We start from the raw sequence: 20,452 nt of genomic DNA, 5'->3' as shown, positions 1-20,452 counted from the left end.
AAACAACTCATCCTATTTTGGAATGCTTTCTAGCTAAGAACCTCTTTTAGTTCCAAACTCTCTCTTATGAAGACAGGAGCTGTCTCTCCCCAGCATCCCACATTGCACAGCTGTTTATGAGGCTTGTAATTAATGAAGATTTGCTAACAATCACACACCCGGTGATGTTCCGGGCTTGTTGAGAGAAGCAAGGGTGGGCAGCAGTCATTGGGCTGGGCCTTCAACGGTGCATTTTGCCAATGGGATGTAGATTAGCTATTATATTTTTTAGTAAGAGAATTTCTGGAAGCTCTGCTGGTGTAGTTCAGGCTATATTACTTGGGAAATATGGAATGATCTGAAATGTAGAAAACTTAAAGGGGAATTTTCTGAACAGAATTAGGTTTTGTTGCTGTTGTTGTTCTTAGGCCTATTTAAAGAGGAGTAATACTATATCCCCTACCAATTCTTCACAATATCCCCATTTATTATCTGGGTTGCCTGATTTCTATTTTCAATTGTTTATAAAATGATAGCTTCTGCAGCCAACCTCACTTTCTTTGTTCTGCTGATGAGAGCTTGATCTAGTATGAAGGTTGAAAAGTCAAGTATCTGTAGGAGTCAAAGAAGGAACCAAGCACAGCAGCCCAGCATTAGAAGTCACTGGATAGAAAAAAAAAAAAAAAAAAAAAAGAAAAGAAATCACTGGAGGGAGATGAGGACTGGGGTGGATTAGTGAGAGAATGCTCTGCTCTAGTCAGTTGCCATGTGAGAATGTGTGCCTGCTCTTAATACTCCTCAAGTGTTTCAAGAGAAGCTAGGAATCTGGATTTTAACATGACATCTTTCATCTTGGAAATGTTGGCAACAAACTCAAAGTTTTAAGAAAAGCGCTCTGTAACCCAATACGTTGCGGGCCAAAGCAAACACATCTGCAGGCTGGATCCAACCCCAGGCCATCAGTTTGTGACTTCTGATCCAGATGGATCAGTGGTTATGGCGATGATTTGGGACTGGTTCTTTTCAGACTTAAAAACAACTGGTTGCTAGTGATCTAAACGTTCTCACTTACAAGTTGTTCTCTTCGTTTCCTGTTTTTGTAACAAATCTTAAATCACATTAGTCTGATATTTGAAACCTGCTGGTTAAAAGTAGAGGGACCATACATCCAGGACTGCCCAGCACAGCACTGGCTTAGGCCTGTAGCCGTTAAAATTATTAATACTGTTCCTTTTCATTCCTGACATGTTCCAGTTAGGACAATAAATTATACGGATGCTTTAATTAAGAGTCTCTTTTATCCCCACCCCCCCATTTTTCACTTACTTTTATTTTTTATTTATTATTTTATAGCAAAAACTTTTATGTTTAGAATTAGCCAGCTGGACTCAGTTTAGATGACCCCAATTTTGCTGGCAACATCCTAAGCATCATACTCAGGAGCCAGTGGAACATATGCCTTCTTCTCTCCATCAGGCTTGATCAGAGTGTTGACTCTGGCCATGTCAATGTCATAGAGCTTCTTCACAGCCTAGTCAGTTTGGTGTTTGTTGGCCTTGACATCCACAATGAACACCGGTGTGTTGTTGTCTTCTATTTTCTTCATGGCTTACTCGGTGGTGAGAGGGAACATGGTGATGGCATAGTGGTCAAGCTTGTTTCTCCTAGGGGCGTTCTTCCGAGGATATTTGGGCTGCCTCCTGAGCCGCAGTGCTTTGCGCCGTCCGAAGATGTGTGACGTCCGGATCTCCTTTTTTTTCATGGCCGTGGACGCTGCCTTTCAACACTGCTTTCTTGGCCTTCAAAGCCTTTGCTTTGGCTTGGGCTTTCAGAGGAGCAGGGGCTTCCTTCTTCGCCTTCGGCGCCATCTTTGTGAAAAGGGGTCACTTATTATTTATTTATTTATTTAATTGTTATTGAAGTACAGTTAATTTACAATGTTGTGTTAGTTTCAAGTATACAGCAAAGTGATTCGGTCAGATTCTTTTCCATTATAGGTTATTACAAGATACTGAGTATATTTCTCTGTGGTATACAGTGGGTCCTTGTTGCTTACCTACTTTATATATAGTAGTATGTGTACATACATATGCATTCTGTGTGTATATATTATATATATATAGATATATATTTTAACAGCTTTGTTGGAGTATAATTGCTTTACAATGGTGTGTTAGTTTCTGCTTTACAACAAAGTGAATCAGTTATACATATACATATGTCCCCATATCTCTTCTCTTTTGTGTCTCCCTCCCTGCCACCCTCCCTATCCCACCCCTCTAGGTGGTCACAAAGCACTGAGCTGATCTCCCCGTGCTATGCGGCTGCTTCCCACTAGCTATCTATTTTATGTTTGGTAGTGTATATATGTCCATGCCACTCTCTCACTTCGTCCCAGCTTACCCTTCCCCTCCCTGTGTCCTCAAGTCCATTCTCTACATCTGCATCTTTATTCCTGTCCTGCCCCTAGGTTCTTCAGAACCTTTTATTCTTTTTTATTTTAGATTCCATTATATATGTGTTAGCATACAGTATTTGTTTTTCTCTTTCTGACTTACTTCACTCTGTATGACAGACTCTAGGTCCATCCACCTCACTACAAATAACTCAATTTCGTTTCTTCTTATGGCTGAGTAATATTCCATTGGATATATGTGCCACATCTTCTTTATCCATTCATCTGTTGATGGACACTTAGGTTGCTTCCGTGTCCTGGCTATTGTAAACAGAGCTGCAATGAATATTTTGGTACATGACTCTTTTTGAATTATGGTTTTCTCAGGGTATATGCCCAGTAGTGGAATTGCTGGGTCGTATGGTAGTTCTAGTTTTAGTTTTTTAAGGAACCTCCATACTGTTCTCCATAGTGGCTGTACCAATTTACATTACCACCAACAGAGCAAGAGGGTTCCCTTTTCTCCACACCCTCTCCAGTATTTATTGTTTCTAGATTTTTTGATGATGGCCATTCTGACCAGTGTGAGATGCTATCTCATTGTAGTTTTGATTTGCATTTCTCTAATGATTAATGATGTTGAGCATTCTTTCATGTGTTTGTTGGCAATCTGTATATCTTCTTTGGAGAAATGTCTATTTAGGTCTTCTGCCCATTTTTGGATTGGGTTGTTTGTTTAATTGATGTTGAGCTGCATGAGCTGCTTGTAAATTTTGGAGATTAATCCTTTGTCAGTTGCTTCATTTGTAAATACTTTCTCCCATTCTGAGGGTTGTCTTTTCGTCTTATTTATGGTTTCCTTTGCTGTGTAAAAGCTTTTAAGTTTCATTAGGTCCCATTTGTTTATTTTTGTTTTTATTTCCATTTCTCTAGGAGGTGGGTCAAAAAGGATCTTGCTGTCCAAGAATGTTCTGCCTATGTTTTTGTCTAAGAGTTTTATACTGTCTGGCCTAACATTTAGGTCTTTAATCCATTTTGAGTTTATTTTTGTGTATGGTGTTAGGGAGTGTTCTAATTTCATTCTTTTACATGTAGCTGTCCAGTTTTCCCAGCACCACTTATTGAAGAGGCAGTCTTTTCTCCACTGTATGTTCTTGCCTTCTTTATCAAAGATTAGGTGACCATATGTGCGTGGGTTTATCTTTGGGCTTTCTAGCCTGTTCCATTGATCTATATTTCTGTTTTTGCACCAGTACCATACTCTCTTGATTACTGTAGCTTTGTAGTATAGTCTGAAGTCAGGGAGCCTGATTCCTCCAGCTCCAATTTTCTTCCTTAAGATTGCTTTAGCTGTTCAGGGTCTTTTGTGTTTCCATACAAATTGTGAGATTTTTTGTTCTAGTTCTATGAAAAATGCCAGTGGTAGTTTGATAGGGATTGCACTGAATCTGTAGATTGCTTTGGGTAGTACAGTCATTTTCACAATGTTGATTCTTCCAATCCAAGAACATGGTATATCTCTCCATCTGTTTGTATCATCTTTAATTTCTTTCATCAGTGTCTTATAATTTTCTGCATACAGATCTTTTGTCTCCTTAGGTAGGTTTATTCCTAGATATTTTATTCTTTTTGTTGCAGTGGTAAATGGGAGAGTTTCCTTAATTTCTCTTTCATATTTTTCACCATTAGTGTATAGGAATGCAAAAGATTTCTGTGCATTAAATTTGAATCCTGCTACTTTACCAAATTCGTTGATTAGCTCTAGTAGTTTTCTGGTAGCATCTTTAGGTTTCTCTGTGTATAGTATCAGGTCATGTCAAACAGTGACAGCTTTACTTTTTCTTTTCCAATTTGGATTCCTTTTATTTCTTTTTCTTCTGTGATTGCTGTGGCTAAAACTTCCAAAACTATGTTGAATAAGAGTGGTGAGAGTGGGCAACGTTGTCTTGTTCCTGATCTTAGTGGAAATGGTTTCAGTTTTTCACCATTGAGGACGATGTTGGCTGTGGGTTTGTCATATATGGCCTTTATTATGTTGAGGAAAGTTCCCTCTATGCCTACTTTCTGCAGGGTTTTTACCATAAATGGATGTTGAATTTTGTTGCAAGCTTTCTCTGCATCTATTGAGGTGATCATATGATTTTTCTCTGTTAATTTGTTAATATGGTGTATCACGTTGATTGATTTGCGTATATTGAAGAATCCTTGCATTCCTGGGATAAATCCCACTTGATCATGGTGTATGATCCTTTTAATGTGCTGTTTTGGATTCTCTTTGCTAGTATTTTGTTGAAGATTTTTGCATCTATGTTCATCTGTGATATTGGCCTGTAGTTTTCTTTCTTTGTGTCATCTTTGTCTGGTTTTGGTATCCGGGTGATGGTGGCCTCATAGAATGAGTTTGGGAGTGTTCCTCCCTCTGCCATATTTTGGAAGAGTTTGAGAAGGATAGGTGTTAGCTCTTCTCTAAATGTTTGATAGAATTTGCCTGTTAAGCCATCTGGTCCTGGGTTTTTGTTTGTTGGAATATTTTTAATCACAGTTTCAATTTCAGTGCTTGTGATCTGTCTGTTCATATTTTCTATTTCTTCCTGGTTCAGCCTCAGAAGGTTGTGCATTTCTAAGAATTTGTCCATTTCTTCCAGGTTGTCCATTTTATTGGCATATAGTTGCTTGTAGTAATCTCTAATCATCCTTTGTATTTCTGCAGTGTCAGTTGTTACTTCTCCTTTTTCACTTCTAATTCTATAGATTTGAGTTTTCCCCCTTTTTTTCTTGATGAGTCTGGCTAATGGTTTATCAATTTTGTTTATCTTCTCAAAGAACCAGCTTTTAGTTTTATTGATCTTTGCTATTGTCTCCTTCATTTCTTTTTCATTTATTTCTGATCTGACCTTTTTGATTTCTTTCCTTCTGCTAAGTTTGGGGTATTTTTGTTCTTCTTTCTCTGTAATTGCTTTAGTTGTAGGGTTTGGTTGTTTATTTGAGATGTTTCTTGTTTCTTAAGGTAGGACTGTATTGCTATAAAATTCCCTCCTAGAACTGCTTTTGCTGCATCCCATAGGTTTTAGGTCGTCGTGTTTGCATTGTCATTTGTTTCTAGGTATTTTTGGATTTCCTCTTTGGTATCTTCAGTTATCTCTTGGTTATTAAGTCGTGTATTGTTTAGCCTCCATGTGTTTGTACTTTTTACACATTTTTTCCTATAATTGATATCTAGTCTCATAGCGTTGTTGTCAGAAAAGATACTTGATATGATTTCAATTTTCTTAAATTTACCAAGGCTTGATTTGACCCAAGATATGATCTATCCTGGAGAATGTTCCATGAGCACTTGAGAAGAATGTGTATTCTGTTGTTTTTGGATGGAATGTCGTATAAATATCAATTAAGTCCATCTCGTTTAATGTATCACTTAAAGCTTGTGTTTCCTTATTTATTTTCATTTTGGATGATCTGTCCGTTGGTGAAAGTGGGGTTTTAAAGTCCCCTACTATGATTTTATTACTGTCGATTTCCCCTTTTATGGCTGTTAGTATTTGCCTTATGTATTGAGGTGCTCCTATGTTGGGTGCATAAATATTTCAATTGTTATATCTTCTTCTTGGATTGATCCCTTGATCATTATGTAATGTCCTTCTTTGTCTCTTGTAATAGTCTTTATTTTAAAGTCTATTTTGTCTGATATGAGAATTGGTACTCCAGCTTTCTTTTGATTTCCATTTGCATGGAATATCTTTTTCTATCCCCTTACTTTCAGTCTGTATGTATCCCTAGGTCTGAAGTGGGTCTCTTGTAGACAGCATATATATGGGTCTTGTTTCTGTATCCATTCAGCCAGTCTATGTCTTTTGGTTGGAGCATTTAATCCATTTAAGGTAATTATCGATATGTATGTTCCTGTTACCATTTTCTTAACTGTTTCGGGTTTGTTTTTGTAGGTCTTTTCCTTCTCTTTTGTTTCCTGCCTAGAGAAGTTCCTTTAGCATTTGTTGTAACACTGGCTTGGTGGTTCTGAATTCTCTTAACTTTTGCTTGTCTGTAAAGGTTTTAATTTCTCCATCAAATCTGAATGAGGTCCTTGCTGGTTAGAGTAATCTTGGTTGTAGGTTTTTCTCCTTCATCACTTTAAATATGTCCTGCCACTCCCTTCTGGCTTGCAGAGTTTCTGCTGAAAGATCAGCTGTTAACCTTATGGGGATTCCCTTGTGTGTTATTTGTTTTTTTTTTTTCCCTTGCTGCTTTTAATATTTTTTCTTTGTATTTAATTTTTGAAGTTTGATTAATATGTGTCTTGGCGTGTTTCACCTTGGATTTATCCTGTATGGGACTCTCTGCCCTTCCTGGATTGATTGACTAGTTCCTTTCCCATATTAGGAAAGTTTTCAACTATAATCTCTTAAAATATTTTCTCAGTCCCTTTCTTTTTCTCTTCTTCTTCTGGGACCCCCTACAATTCGAATGTTGGTGCGTATATTGTTGTCCCAGAGGCCTCTTAGACCACCCTCAATTCTTTTTTCTTTATTCTGCTCTGCAGTAGTTATTTCCATTATTTTATCATCCAGATCAGTTATCTGTTCTTCTGCCTCAGGTATTCTGCTATTGATCCCTGTAGAGAATTTTTAATTTCATTTATTGTGTTGTTCATCACTGTTTGTTTGCTCTTTAGTTCTTCTAGGTCCTTGTTAAACATTTCTTATATTTTCTCCATTCTATTTCCAAGATTTTGGATCATCTTTACTATCATTATTCTGAATTCTTTTTCAGGTAGACTGCCTATTTCCTCATTTGTTAGGTCTGGTGGCTTTTTACCTTGCTCCTTCATCTGCTGTGTGTTTCTCTGTCTTCTCATTTTGCTTAACTTACTGCGTTTGGGGTCTCCTTTTCGCAGGCTGCAGTTTCGTAGTTCCAGTTGTTTTTGGTGTCTGTCCTCAGTGACTAAGGTTTGTTCAGTGGGTTGTGTAGGCTTCCTGGTGGAGGGGCCTAGTGCCTGTGTTCTGGTGGATGAGGCTGGATCTTGTCTTTCTGGTGGGCAGGTCCACGTCTGGTGGTGTGTTTTGGGGTGTCTGTGGACTTATTATAATTTTATGTAGCCTCTCTGCTAATAGATGGATTTGGGTTCCTGTCTTGCTAGTTGTTTGGCATAGGGTGTACAGCACTGTAGCTTCCTGGTTGTTGAGTAGAACTGGGTCTTAGCGTTGAGGTGGAGATCTCTGAGAGATTTTCACCATTTGATATTATGTGGAGGTGGGAGGTCTCTTGTGGACCAGTGTCGTGAACTTGGCTCTCCCACTTCAGAGGCACAGCCCTGACACCTGGCTGGAGCACCAAGAGCCTGTCACCCATATGGCTCAGAATAAAAGGGAGAAAAAAATGAAAGAAAAAAAGAAGAAGATAAAATAAAATAAAATAAAATAATTAAAATAAAAAATGATTATTAAAAAATTTTTTGAAAAGTAATAAAAAAAGAAAGAGACAGCAACTAAACCAAAAAATAAATCCATCAATTACAAGTGCTAAGAACTATACTAAAAAACAAAACAAAAACAAAAAACGGACAGACAGAACCCTAGGACAAATGGTAAAAGCAAAGCTATACAGACAAAATCACATACAGAAGCATACACATACACACTCACAACAAGAGAGAAAGGGAAAAAAAAAATATATCATTGTTCTTGAAGTCCACCTCCTCTGTTGGGGATGACTGGTTGTCTATTCATGTATTACAAAGATGCAGGGTACATTAAGTTGATTTTGGAGCTTTAATCCGCTGCTCCTGAGGCTGCTGGGAGAAATTTCCCTTTCTCTGTTTGCACAGCTCCCAGGGGCTCAGCTTTGGATTTGGACCCGCCTCTGCGTGTAAGTCACCTGAGGGCGTCTGTTCTTAGCTCAGACAGGACAGGGTTAAAGGAGCAGCTGATTCAGGGGCTCTGACTCACTCAGGCCGGGGGGAGGGAGGGGTATGGAGTCCAGGGCGAGCCTGCGGCAGCAGAGGACAGCCTAATGTTGCTCTAGCCTGAGGCTCACTGTGTGTTCTCCTGGGGATGTTGTCCCTGGATCACAGGACCCTGGCAGTGGCGGGCTGCACAGGCTCCCCGGAAGCGGGGTGTGGATAGTTACCTGTGCTCGCACACAGGCTTCTTGGTGGCGGCAGCAGCAGCCTTAGCGTCTCATGCCCGTGTCTGGGGTCCGCGCTGCTAGCCGTGGCTCGCGCCCGTCTCTGGTGCTCCTTTATGCGGCACTCTTACTTTCCTCTCCTTGCGCACCAGGAAACAAAGAGGCAAGAATAAGTCTCTTGCCTCTTAGGCAGGTCCAGACTTTCCCGGACTCCCTCCCGGCTAGCTGTGGCGCACTAGCCCCCTTCAGGCTGTGTTTACGCAGCCAACCCCAGTCCTCTCCCTGGGATCTGACCCCCGAAGCCCGAGCCTCAGCTCCCAGCCCCGCCCACCCCGGCGGGTGAGCAGACAAGCCTCTCGGGCTGGTGAGTGCTGGTCCGCACCAATCCTCTGTGTGGGAATCTCTCCGCTTTGCCCTCCGCATCCCTGTTGCTGCGCTCTCCTCCGCGTCTCCAAAGCCTCCGGCCTCCGCCACCTGCAGTCACCGCCGGCGAAGGGCCTTCCCAGTGTGTGGCAACCTTTCCTCCTTCACAGCTCCCTCCCACTGGTGCAGGTCCCGTCCCTATTCTTTTGTTTCTGTTTTTTCTTTTTTCTTTTGCCCTACCCAGGAACGTGGGGAGTTTCTTGCCTTTGGGGAGGTCTGAGGTCTTCTGCCAGCGTTCAGTAGGTGTTCTGTAGGAGTTGTTCCACATGTAGATGTATTTCTGATGTATCTGTGGGGAGGAAGGTGATCTCCACGTCTTACTCTTCTGCCATCTTGAAGCTCCTCCGGTCACTTATTTTTAAATTTGTTTCTTTTAAAAAAAGCTCTCATGGAACATTTAAAATATTTAAAAAACTGATAAATGCCATAAACATCTATGTAGCCATCATCCAGTTTCACCAACTATCAACTAACCACCAATAATGTTTCTTCTATACCCTCAGCCACTCCTCAACTCCTGTATTATTTTGAAGGAAGTCCCAGATTCCATATTATTTTATCCATAATTTTTATGCCCTTTGAATCAATATTATTTAAGTACCAACCTCCCACTAAACATTTGCATTTTAACTCATTATGTTTCAAATTTCTTATCTCCCCCAATACCTTGACTTCTTTGTAGCCTTTCCTTTCTCACTGTCTGCCATTAGTCTGTTGTTCTGTTCCTGAGTCCTCGTATTGAGGGACTTCATCAGTATTTCTCAAGAACTTTTCAGGAGTCATTGAATATTTGTTGCTGCTGAGGGAGATAGCCAATATTTCTGTCTAAAAACAAATTATTATATTTATTATTAAAAATAAAAGATAATATTTTGAACTTTGTTTTTCTAGTGTGTCAACTGCATCTGTCTTTTCAGGTATTGATTTGTCCATTGGTTTGCCCTTTGAATTATTTTTGGTGAATTTATCTCATTGCTTTGTTACACAGTTGGAAGAGGGTTGGCAGATTCCAGTTCTCTGAAGACTTCTGTTGTCTATTGTGGACTAATCCTGGGGTCTAATTTCAAGGTTCATTTGACATTTTGGTGGAAAATGTATATTCTGGTAACTATGTCCTTTGAAAAACTTTGTGAGTTACAAATGATCAGAGAGAGAGAGAGAGAGAGAGAGTGACAGAAGACATGACTGTTAAACTTTGATAAATTTATTAAGGACTCAAGATACTTTTTATGTTAGAATTTTCTTCATAGTTTAAAATACTTAGATTAATGCCTATGAATGCACATTATATAATACATATATATAATTTGATAATACAAATAATTGATTCCTCAAATAAGTTAGTTTTGTTAGTTTGTATTTTATCTATTTGGGAAACTTGAATAAAAAGTATTACACTTTTACTCCCTTTTGATTTTCTCTGCATTGTATTTATATTTTTCTTAGTTTTTTTTTTTTTTTTTTTTTTTTTGGCTGTGTTGGGCCTTTATTGCTGCGTGCAGGCTTTCTCTAGTTGCGGCGAGCGGGGCTACTCTTCCTTGTGGTGTGTGGGCTTCTCGTTGAGGTGGCTTCTCTTGTTGCAGAGCACAGGCTCTAGGTGTGCGGGATTCAGTAGTTGTGGCTCCCGGGCTCTAGACCACAGGCTCAGTAGTTGTGGTGCACGGGCTTAGTTGCTCCGCGGCATGTGGGATCTTCCCGGACCAGGGATCGAACCCATGTCCCCTGCACCGGTGGGCGGATTCTTAACCACTGTGCCACCAGGGAAGCCCTGTATTTTTCTTCTCTACGATTTTTTTTCCATAACTTATATTAAGATTTTCTTTTTGAGTATTACATTGTTTTTACTTTTCTTCATATGTTGGTAATCCCCATCTGCATTCTTTCCCATTATTCAATCTTCACATCCAAGTTCAGATCCAAGTTCAATATTTTCTAAATTCATATACTATGCGTGGATTAATAATGAGGACTACTCTTTACCCATTTCATACTCAACCAAATGATTAAATGTATTTTTAAGGAGCATATACTTTTCATACTAGGTTGAAAGTTCCTGGAGACCAGAATCTCAACCTTTTATATCAGTATCAATGTATCAACCTTTTGTGTCTGTATCAATGTATCAACATAAAATTAAATATGGTAGACTCTCCAAATATTTGTTGACTTAAAATCTAGTTAGGAAAAATCATGTTTTGCTACATGTTTCATGTACTTGCTGACTATAATATAAATAAATTCATCCGTGTTATGATCTTATGCATTATAAATATTTAAGACATCAGCAACATTAATGGAGTTCTAAATAAAGCATAGAAAAGTTTAGCCACAATTCCACTATTCAATTCCAATTTTTAAATTTTTAAAATTAAAAAATAAATTGAAGATAATTGATTTACAATGTTGTGTTAGTTTCTGGTGTACAGCAAAGTGATTCAGTTATATATATATATTCTTTTTCAGATTCTTTTCCATTATAGTTTATTACTATATTGAATATAGTTCCCTGTGCTATATAGTAGGACCTTGTTTTTTATCTATTTTATGCATAGTAGTTTGTATCTGCTATACCCAAACTCCTAACTTATCCCTACCCCTCCTTTCCCTTTTGGTAAGTTTGTTTTATATGTAAGCGAGTCTGTTTCTGTTTTGGAAAGAAGTTCATTTGTAACACTTTTTTGGATTCCACATATAAGTGATATCATATGATATTTATCTTTCTCTGTCTGACTTATTTCACTTAGTATGATAATCTCTAACTCCATCCATGTTGCTGCAAATGGCATCATTTCATTCTTTTTTTTTATGGCTGAGTACTATTCCATTGTATATATATGCCACAACTTGTTTATTCATTCATCTATATACAGGCACTTAGGTTGCTTCCACGTCTTGGCTATTATAAATAGTGCTGCTGTGAACATTGGGGTGCATGTATCTTTTTGAATTCAAGTTTTCTCCAGATATATGTAAGGGCAAATAATTTCTACAATGCTATAATTAGTGCCATAGATACTTTGTTTTAAAGGTCAACTTTATTAAGGTATAATTCACATACAATAAAATGTACCCATTTTTAGTGTACATTTTGGAAAAGTTTCAAAAAGTTTTCTTTTTCAAAAGAAAATTCTCAATATAATTTTGCAATGTTTTTTGGTCTTAATAATCTTTACAGTTTGATTATATATACGTATATTTAATTGAAAAAAGCTGTTAAAAGGTAAAAAATCCTACTCTTTTTCTAGCTATTGATACAAGTTTCCAGTCTTACTCTATGTACAATTTTTCTGGCTAAGACTGGCCCTGGGTAAAATTTGGAAACAAGCAAAGATTTTGCTTTAAATTTCCTCTTGGAGTCCATTTCTGCTTCCTCCTCATTCCAAGGAGCCCTGTCATTACAAGCCGCACCTCTACCTCAGTTGTTTATCACTTTGGGACAAAAGTATTTTACACTTTAGACTCCTGATTTTGTATTTAATGTGCTAATGCCTTTAGTGGTAGAGATTTTCAGTCAAATATATAAATGTCCCTTAATCATGTGTTGTTTGAAAACTTATCCGTTCTATAAAGTTACCTCTGACAGTACATTTGGTCATTTCTAGATTCTCTGACTTTTTCAGGTATCTAATTCCTATCCTGCAAGGAGTGCATGAAAGGACAAAGCATCATGAGTGTGTGTGTGTGTGTGTGTGTGTGTGTGTGTGTGTGTGTATGTGTGTACCAACATGTGTTTTATTGCCTTGGAAAGAAGTGGTATCCTTCTCCAATATCTTGTGTAGGATGAGTTGGAGAGTTTTCTAGTTTTCAAACTTTTGTAAATTCTCTAGTCCTGACATATCCTGTTCTTTGCCTGGCTGGGTAGACAAAGTGTAAGCTTGAAGGGCTACGCTGGCAGAATGACCTTTCATTCTCCCAGGTGGATTGAATCAGATACTGCTTTCCTCAAACACTCAATCACAATTCTTAGTCACAGACTAGGTCACAGCCAAGCAGTCAGCCTCAGGGTATGGTCATGTTCAAGTTCAGCTCATTAGTACCAGCCCAGGCTAGTCTTTTGTTTCTGTACTCATAGTTCTGTTAGGAAAGTGCAGGATTTAGGCTACTTTGAAAAATTTAATCCCGCCTTCCCAAGTTTTTGACTGTGGAACAGCTAGAGAGGGATGGACTTCGGAATAAAACAGACCCATCTGTGTGTGTATATATTTCCTCCCTCCCTTCTTCCCTTCCTTCCTTTTTTCCCTTTCTTGTTTACTGTTTCATTTGTTTATTATTGAAAAGAGATAAAAGAGCATGGTACAATTTCAAACAAATTTAAGAGTATGTGATGGAAAGTAAGCAGTCCCTCTATCTCAAGTCTCTAAACTCCTTTCCTAAAGGCAGCCACACTTAGCATTTTCTTATGCGTCCCTCTGTAAAATTTCAGTTCATAATCAAACACATATTTGTATTTATACCCTTTAATTTATATCCTGTTAAAAAGCTCAGATATACCTGGTTTATTTTCACTTGAAACGTGTCCAGAATATTGTTTCAAAACAGCACTTACAGATCTACCGCATTCTTTCTAAAGACCATGTTTGGCTACATAGTGTTCTATTGTATTGTACATACTTTGTTGAACCAGTCTCCTGTGGAGGGAACTTAAGTTATTTCTAGTCAAAAAATTCTTTTTGGTTATTAAGGATGATACCACAGTGAGTATTCATAGAGATACATGAGGATAATTATTGGAGACATTCCTGAAGTAGGTTGCTATGTCTAACATTAAACTTTTAATAGTTATTGCCAAATTGTCCTTCAATGAAGTTTCATCAACTTATCCTCCCTGTAACAACATTTGAAAATGCTTGGTTTCAGACTATTAGTATCAAACTTTTCCAACTTTGCCTACAAATTCATTTTTCTTCAATAAATAAGAAGCACTTTCTCTTCCTTTCTCCATTCTCCTGCCACCTTTAATTGTCTTATTTTTAATCACAGAACAAGATATTGAAGGTTATAACTTTTTAGAGTTAAGCATAAATTCCAAATGTTGACTATGCAGTCATTCCTTATAAGGAAGAAAGAGGTGTTTCTCTGGGCCTACATTCAATTTCCATGCTTCAGTCCCTCTTTGCTTTAACTCTGCCCACATGCTGGTTATGTGGCAGTGTTAATTGGGCATTCTGCTTTTTGAATCTCATGTAGAGTGCACATCCAACTAGTTTACCACAAAATTTAAAACAAAAATGAAGAGAATGAACACAGCCATTAGAGTTGTTGTGAATCATTTGAGTTAAATGTAAATGCAGAAAGAAAATAGGAAAACTACCATTAAGTGCACCTTGCCCTTCTCAGTGGAATACAGTACAGATTTACAATGTTAATTATTTCCACCATCTATCCGTTTAAAAGCTGTGAGATTGCAATATGAATATGTCAGGTATTTAAATACTAATTTTACTTAAAAAAATCTGTACTTTTTATTAAAATATCATTATGCATATTTTAAAGTTAAAACTCTGTGCTATGTAAATGTAGAGTAAAATTCCCATTTATCGTCCACTGAATGTGAGGGAAATTGGATTTGTCAGGAAGCTGATTGATATCTCGAAGTGTTTTGTTTTCAGTGACTGGCACTGCCGAGCTACAACCATCTATCATCTAACAGGTAATTAGTCAGATTTCTCATCATGAGCCTTCAATCCTGCTGTTTTATTGTTGAAATACCACAAACCAGTAGGCAATCTGAATGCAGATAAAGTTCTCTGTCATGGTCTTAAGGACAAAGACAACATTTTGCAATTCAGCAGTAGTGAGTTTGAATAAAAGTCACTGAAATGTAAGTTTGGGTCTTATAAGAAAATAAACATAATAAAAAATATAACTTGATACCCTACTTGTCCTCTAAAGTGACAACTGAGAAACTGGCTATTTACAAAGCCCCTTAATGTTCTAAAACGAACTTACTTTATTATAATATTTTATAAGTAGAAAGTTAAGTGGAAGAACATTGATCACATGAAAAATAAAGTTAGATAAAATAGATGAACCAGGTCCTGAATAGCTTTCATCCATTTTCTAAAATATTTTAGATGGTGGATAAAAATAATCTGTAATTAATAGTAGCTAATCATATGAAAAGTTTACTCCTTTTTAAATATTTTATAAGGGAGTTTAGAAATTAAAATAACTGGCAACTCTAAAGATGAATTATTTGATCACTCTTACATGTGCTTTGTACTAAACAAGCTTGCTTCTGAAATTGTTGCTAAGACACTTCTGGGGTCTTCTATGGTTTATAGGTTTCAGACAATTGATTCACATTTTTGGATCCCAAGAATGTTGGTAACTTTATACCATTGAATATTATTTTCTTGACTTAATTCAAAATTGTTTATTATCTTTCAGAAAAATGGATCTCAAAATACTTCAGCTTTCCAAAAAGTCAGAGATACCATAGTCATTACTTCTTAATGAAGTGTACATATAATGTGTCTTCTTTCAAACATTTTGTGTGGAAATGAATATATTTACATGCTTTCTCAAACCTTGGTTAAATAATAGTTTTCTTTATGCCACAAAGTAATGTATATGCAGCATGTGTACATTAAAATTTATTAGATAAGCAATGTTTTAATTCAATTACATAGTCATATTTTCTGGTAAATAATAGATTTTACCACAGAGAAAATTTTCACATAATTGAGTTTGATTTTAAAATATAAACTAAACTTTAGTTTTGTATGCAGATTAAACACATACTTACAAACATAGTATATAATGTGGACATTCCTATGTAGAATATAATATCACATATTATCAAGTTGTTTAGACATTTAAAATATGGCACTATAATTTTTCTTGTATTATCTTTATTAAAAATACAGCAATTTATACACATATCTTTGTGTTTCCTTAAATAGCATAAGCTTTGGTTCTACCATGAATATTTCATAAAACCTTTTCATATGAAAACAAATACCAATTTATTATAAATCATGATTTCTTTCAATATCTTAATGCAATGTAAAAAAATACTCTTGTAGGTATTATCACGTGAGAATAAAAAGTTGAGAGTAATTATCATTAAATAAGTAATTTTTTTTTTTTTTTTTTAAATGATGGAAATAGTGGGTTTGTTTCTTTGGAATCATGATTTTGGCCCACGGGCCCAGCCGCTCTGTGGCATGTGGGATCCTCCCAGACCAGGGCATGAACCCATGTCCCCTGAATCGGTAGGCGGACTCTCAACCACTGCGCCACCAGGGAAGCCCCAGTAATTTTTTTTTTTAAGATTTTTTTTTTGATGTGGACCATTTTTTAAAATTAATTTATTTATTTTTATATTTATTTTTGACTGTGTTGGTTCTTCGTTTCTGTGTGCGGGCTTTCTCTAGTTGCGGCAAGCAGGTACTACTCTTCATCACGGTGCACGGGCCTCTCACTATCGTGGCCTCTCTGGTTGCGGAGCACAGGCTCCAGACGCGCAGGCTCAGTAGCTGTGGCTCACGGGCCCAGTTGCTCTGCGGCATGTGGGATCTTCCCAGACCAGGGCTCGAACCCATGTCCCCTGCATTGGCAGGCAGATTCTCAACCATTGCGCTACCAGGGAAGCCCTAAATAAGTAATCTTGTTAGACAGATAAATAGAATACTACATACACTGTTGCTCAATATAGATCTGTATTACCACACAAAATGCAGAGTTACTAGTTCCCAGAGAATTTTATTTAAATATTTTTATGCAACACTGAATAAACACGAACTGAAAACTTAAATCAAACTTCTAGGCTCTTACAGGCATCCAAATGGAGCACACACACCCTGTTGGGGGAAGAGCATGTAGTTAGGGTTCTAATAAATGCAAAAATGCAAGAGTAAGAGCATACCTTATGGTTCCTGGAATAGCAAGGAGGCCAGGTAACTGGAGGAGAGTGAGCCAGAAAAGACTAGTAGGAGATGAGTTCAGAAGTGGAGTGACTTTGTAGGCAGGGCTTGTAGCTGTTGTGAGAACTTTGGTTTTGCCTCTGAATGAGGCGGAGCCACTGCAGGGTTTCAAGTAGAAGAGTGACATGGTCTGCTCTATGTTTTGTTTTTTTCGTTTTTTTTTTTTTTTTTTTTTTGCGGTACGTGGGCCTCTCACTGTTGTGGCCTCTCCCGTGGCGGAGCACAGGATCCGGACGCGCAGGCTCAGCGGCCATGGCTCACGGGCCCAGCCGCTCCGCGGCATGTGGGATCCTCCTGGACCGGGGCACGAACCCGCGTCCCCTGCATCGGCAGGCGGACTCCCAACCACTGCGCCACCAGGGAAGCCCCTGCTCTATGTTTTAATAGGATCTTGCTGCTGCTGTGTGGAAAACAGACTGAAAGGACAAAGGTGGAAGCAGGAAAATCGGTTTGGAGACTACTGTAATTATCCAGATAAGAGTGATTGTAGCTGTGACCAGTGTTGGGGTGGTCGATGTGGTAAGAGTTTGGATGCTGAAAGTATGTAGTTGGAAGATAGGGCAACCAGAATTTCCTAACAGATAGGATATGGGATGAGAGTGACAGAAAGGCATCCGAGAGGATTCTGAGAGGATCAGCAAGGAGAGTAGAAAGAGTGACTGGGCTGGGGAGAAGTCAAGAGTACAGGTTTTGACACAGTAGCTCTGAGATGTCTGTTAGACATCCCTTTAGGGAAGCCAAGTGGGCAGTTTTATATGCAAATCTGGAGTTTGGTGGTAAGGTTCAACTCAGAGACATAAACTTGAGAGCTGTTTGTGTGTGAATGGTATTTAAAGTCATGAGGTGGAGAGATCCCCAGGGATTCCAGAATTTGTAATAATGTTCAAAAATTAAGAAGAATAAGGTAGATTATAGCATCCGATAATACTAATGAGCCAACACATATAGAGTTTATGCCATGTATCAAGCACTGCTCTAAAGGATTTGCATTTAAGTCTTATAAACCCTATGAATTCAAAAAATCTACAAACAATAAATGCTGGAGAGGGTGTGGAGAAAAGGGAACCCTCTTGCTCTGTTGGTGGTAATGTAAATTGGTACAGCCACTATGGAGAACAGTATGGAGTTTCCTTAAAAAACTACAAATAGAAGTACCGTACGACCCAGCAATCCCACTACTGGGCATATACCCTGAGAAAACCATAACTCAAAAAGAGTCATGTACCACAATGTTCATTGCAGCTCTATTTACAATAGCCCGGGGATGGAAGCAACCTAAATTTCCATCAACGGATGAATGGATAAAGAAGATGTGGCACATATATACGATGGAATATTACTCAGCCATAAGAAGAAATGAAATTGAGTTATTTGTAGTGAGGTGGATGGACCTAGATTCTGTCATACAGAGTGAAGTAAGTCAGAAAGAGAAAAACAAATACCGTATGCTAACACATATATATGGAATCTAAAAAAAAAAAAAAAAAAGGTTCTGAAGAACCTAGGGGCAGGACAGGAATAAAGATGCAGATGTGGAGAATGGACTTGAGTACATGGGGAGGGGAAGGGTAAGCTGGGACGAAGTGAGAGAGTGGCATGGACATATATACACTACCAAATGTAAAATAGATAGCTAGTGGGAAGCAGCCGCATAGCACAGGGAGATCAGCTCAGTGCTTTGTGACCACCTAGAGGGGTGGGTTAGGGAGGGTGGGAGGGAGACGCAAGAGGGAGGAGATATGGGGATATATGTATACGTATAGCTGATTCACTTTGTTATACAGCAGAACCTAACACACCATTGAAAAGCAATTATACTCCAATAAAGATGTTACAAAACCCCCAAAAAACCGTATGAGGGAGGCAATATTATTATCCCTACCTTCCAGTTGGGAAAATTGAAGCAGGAAGGAGATTAAGTTACTTGTCTGAGGTCACACAGGTTATAAAGGGGTTGAGTTGGGGTTTGACCCTAGGCTGTCTGTTTTTAACCACAGACAGATGAAAATAAGTTGCACAATAACGTTATCAATGTGATATAAATATAAAGGCTTTAATCACAGTCATTTATTTCTGCATATGAACATATATGAAAATAATTGCAAAGGAAAGATCTGGATGTATACATGTCAAATAGGAATTAAAGGTTCGGAGTAGATCAAGGAGACTTAAAATTCATTAGTAGTAATAGTTAACATCTTTCGGGAATGCAAAACTACTTGGGTATATGCTTCAGTTTCTTGGTACCAAAATAGTGTTTATTCCTACCTTCTTTATCACTCTTGAACCTACGTAAATTCTTACTTGAAAAGCCTTCTTCGACATAAGTTAGAAAAATAATACTTAAGGATACTAATTTAGATCAGACACTATGAAACCAATATATCCCACACTTTTTTTTTTTTTTTTTTTGCGGTATGCGGCCTCTTACCGTTGTGGCCTCTCCCGTTGCGGAGCACAGGCTCCGGACGCGCAGGCCCAGTGGCCATGGCCCATGGGCCTAGCCACTCCGCGGCATGTGGGATCTTCCCGGACCGGGGCACGAACCTGCGTCCCCTGCATCGGCAGGCGGGCTCTCAACCACTGCGCCACCAGGGAAGCCCTATCCCACACTTTTAATGCAATTTTAGTGCAAGAAAATTTCATTAAAACAAAATTTGTCATGGTTGGGCTTTAGCCTGTATAAAGTATTGCGGTATCACTTATTGCCCACTCACAAATTTGGATTCATAATACCTGCCTAAGGTATAAAGAATTTTCACAAACTGAGTTTTGGATTTTACTCCAATATGCTCTATTATGCTAGTATTTTAAGTATCTTGTGAAGCGAAATACTAATTCAATCAAAGTATACTCTACTGCTTCAAAAACTTGCCCATGCAAATATCCTTGATTATTAATTCATTGAATCATAAATAAAATATAAGTTAAATTAATTTTGACTTTGCATTTGGTTTCATCTTAAGGCCACATTCTGCCCTTTTGCATACCAGCTGATGTTTCTGGAAAAAGGTTTGCAGCTGTTTCCATAGCCAGTGCTATAATGACTCACCTGCCAGACCTGTGCTGTGCTCCTTGTGAAAGCCCCATGGCAGGATATTGATTTCTTTAAAGGCTATTAACATGCTCAGGGATGGGGGTGTAAAGGATAAAGCAGAGGGAGACGGGAAGAAGAAACCTTAGAAACGTTCAGATAGGTCTTCAAAATGGGAATACATCGAGAAGTTAATCTGCTAGTTATCTGACCTCTACACCTTTGTAGAATGCAAGCCTGATCTGAAAAATCGCTTTGTAGCAAAGTTTCTATGAAATCTGGCATCTCTGCTTCAGGCTAGAACTACTAGGCGCTGTTTCTCACTACCATTTTCCATCTAGTGAGTTTTTTTTGTAGTAAAATGCCTCATGAATGTCCTTACATTTGGAAAAGAAGACGGTTAGAGCTTGTTTTAGCACATGGACATGATACAGTATGGTTACCATCTCTCATTTCTAAATTGATTAATTAGGTGAGCACTTATTTAATGTGAATGCTAAACACTAGGCTTGATGCTGGGTATGCAAAGGTGAATAAGTCCAGATCCTACCATCAAGGCAATCTGGGCTGAGA

At 38.2% G+C, this 20,452-nt stretch overlaps 1 pseudogene; it reads right to left on the bottom strand.

The window, feature by feature from the left end:
- Positions 1-1,372: 1,372 nt before the first annotated feature.
- Positions 1,373-1,847, bottom strand: LOC101269821 (60S ribosomal protein L23a-like; annotated as a pseudogene).
- Positions 1,848-20,452: the final 18,605 nt, after the last annotated feature.

Source organism: Orcinus orca, chromosome 5, assembly GCF_937001465.1.
Source record: "Orcinus orca chromosome 5, mOrcOrc1.1, whole genome shotgun sequence".
Lineage (NCBI taxonomy): Eukaryota > Metazoa > Chordata > Mammalia > Artiodactyla > Delphinidae > Orcinus > Orcinus orca.
Note: the sequence above shows the minus strand (reverse complement) of the source record. Positions and strands in the feature narration are given on the sequence as shown.